Here is a 3,077-nt window from a genome sequence, read left to right as displayed (position 1 = left end):
GGCGGCTACATTTCGATGGATCTGGCTGTATCTAGACCAGTCGTCCCCTAGCCACCTTCCTCTCGCACCAGAATGGGCCACAACCCCTTCCTGGATCCCTGGCGGTCGCTTGCCCCTCCGCACCAAACCATCGTCGGTCAGGGACCAAGGCGTCGCTGGTCCTGGCGAGCACCACCGCGCACCCGCCGTCCACCCCATGCCATGGCTCTGCTCCCGACTCCTTGGATCCCTGGTGACCTCCTGCTGGCTGCCACGGCTGGATCCATCCTTCCCACCCCTGGATTCGTAGCGGCCCTGCATCACCGACCTCCCCCTTTCCTGCGCCGGCGCCCTTGGATCCACAGCGGCCCTACATCACCGATCTTCCTGGCCCTTTCTCCGCTGGATCCACCCGCCCCGCCACCTTCCACCATGTCAACGCCGCCGGGGGGCAAGGTCTTCCCCTCCCTCTCTGGCAGGGCGGCCCCATCGAGCAACTCCCTTCCCGTATCACCGGCGTGGCTGCAATACACTCCTTGCTCGCTGCAGTCTGCACGGTGGTCTCTGATCCGCGGCGTGCAGTGCACCTCGCCGTGCGGGTGCGGTTTAGAAGAGTTTTTTCGATTTATTCTCGATTTTTCTTATGCAGTTCTGCTAGATCCCGCGAGCAGTGCACCGCACCCCCCGATGTGGTTCATCCATGGCCACCTCGCGCGATCTCCGCGAGCAGTTCAACTTTGTGCTGGACCTCCTTGGGTGGGCAGGTGGACTGCACGACACATGGCTAGCGGTGGTGCTCGGGCGGCGCCTCATGCAGCTCCTTCCTGTACCGGCTTTGCGCCCTGTGCGGCTCGGTTGGCGCTGCCATGCAGCTCGGGAGGTACGCCCTCGACGACGGTTGACCATCCCATTCCTCCCCCAAAAATTTGTGCCATAATTTTATTTTTCTTTATATTTTGCAGTGTAGCTCGCATGGACATGCAGTGTGGAAACATGTGCGAAGGAGAAAAAAAAGGATATCATTGTTTTTCTGAAGTTCGGTTTTATTGTTTGAGAAAACACTTGTGTATGATGCGAGCTGGCTGTGTGCTAACATGTGTCGAGAGGTTCACTTTCTTGCATTCAAGAGGTTCTCTTTATATTCCTTGGGAAAAAATGCTGAGAAAAACAATGCAATTTTTTGGACAAAAAAGAAATCATCGGTTCGGCTTTGAAGACAAAAAGGCAATACTCCGACGAGTGACACGACTATATCTTTTTTCCCTTCGCTGCAGTTCATCTCTTGTGTCTAATGCATAAAAAATCAAAAAAGAAATGTAATTCGCTTGTATCGCCCATGTGGTACATGCTTTTCCTTCCACACGAAAACTAAACAAAAAAATGTAAAAGAACAGTACGTAGTAAAAGGACAACAACCAAAAACAATGAAGAAAAAATAGAAATGCAATTGATCTCATCGTGTTTAATGGTCCACTTTTCCTTTTGGTATTTTTCAAAGGGATATGAAAAAAGAGAGGTTCAAACGGCGTGCAACAGCAGTGCACACTTTGAAAAATAAAGCCTAATGTGGTTGACTAATGTGATTGTGGATGTGTGAGTGTGGCTGTGTGAAAATAATAAATGGCTATGTATATTTTGAAGCTCACTTTGATGTCTCACACAGTTTGCTATAAAAACCTATATGTGGTTCACTCGGTAAACAGAAACGAAAAAGATCTCAAAAAGAAGCTCACTTCTTATTAGATGTAGTTCAAATCGGTCAGCCCCATAGGGTCCACCTGCCTAGTCTATGTGCATGAAAAATAATAAGTATGAAAAAGCAATAAAATCTTATGCGGTTTACTTTCCGTAGTGTCGAGGTTCACTTTCGATAGTGTTGCGGTTCACTTACACCTCGACGTGAAGCGTGCTCTACTTCCTCGTCATGGAAAATTTACGTCCGACAAAAAAAGTTATGCAAGTCGCTTGCATGTCCCATGCAGTGCGGTTTTCAGTATGAAGCAGTGCGGTCGGCCGTATGACGTTGTTCATCTCGTAAGTGCAAAAAAATTGTTATGGAAGCGAAGAAAAGTAATGCGGTTCACTTCTTGATGGTGTTGTGGTTCATTTACACCCGATGTGAAGTGCACTCTACTTTCTCGTCCTTGAAAAAAAATTACGTTTGAATAAAATAAACCATGCAGTTCTCTAACACGTCTGATGCGGTGCGGTTTTTCGTCCGATGCAGTGCGGTTTTCAGTCGGATGAAGTAGCCATGTCGATTTGGGTGTCGCGAAAAACAGAGTGTCCGCATTTCGGTAAAATCGAAACTGCTCTTAAATCGTAAGGTATTAGAGAGAGTGTTCTACATGAAAAAGTTGCATCTCGTCGATATCGTTCCAACAGCGTATGATTTGAATTATTCTGACCAGCCGTTCGTAAAAATTTCGCGAAAAAACAGCCGCTGCCTCTCGAAGTCAGCCGCACGATTTTCAAAATTCACTAAAATCCGTAAGGAATCTCAAAACCATTTCAACATATGAAAGTTGCGCCTTGTCCATAGCTTTCCAACGGCATATCATATGTCTCGTTTTGACAAATGGTTAGAAAACTGGAGCAAAAACAGTACCGAAAATTACAAAAAATTTGAAAAACAGAGTTCCGCGATTTAGTAAATTTGAAACTGCTCTTAAACTATAATGAATTAGAGAAAGATTTATATATGAAAAAGATGCGCCTCGACGATATCTATCGAACGGTGTATCATTTTCTTCATTCCAACAAGCAGTTTAGAAAAAAACACGAAAAAACGCTCGCTGCCACTCGTCATCCGCCGCACTATTTTCAAAACTGCTCTTGAACCGTGTGGAATCTCGAAAAGTGTTCAACATGTCGAAGTTGTGCCTAATCCATAGCTTTTCAATTGTATATTACACGCCTCATTCCGATAAACGGTTTAAAAATTAGAGCGAAAACAGTACCGAAAAAATAACGCGTGCAGTTTTTTCCGACGAGAAGTTCACTAGTCTCTATTGCAGTGCTCGTGTCAAAATGATGCAGTGCGCTTCTGTTGAGCGTGCAGTGCCGAAGTGGTGTGCAGAATAGTTATTCTGCTAATA

The sequence above is a fragment of the Triticum dicoccoides genome, chromosome 6A (genome assembly GCF_002162155.2).
Source record: "Triticum dicoccoides isolate Atlit2015 ecotype Zavitan chromosome 6A, WEW_v2.0, whole genome shotgun sequence".
NCBI lineage: Eukaryota > Viridiplantae > Streptophyta > Magnoliopsida > Poales > Poaceae > Triticum > Triticum dicoccoides.
This window is presented reverse-complemented; position numbering follows the sequence as displayed.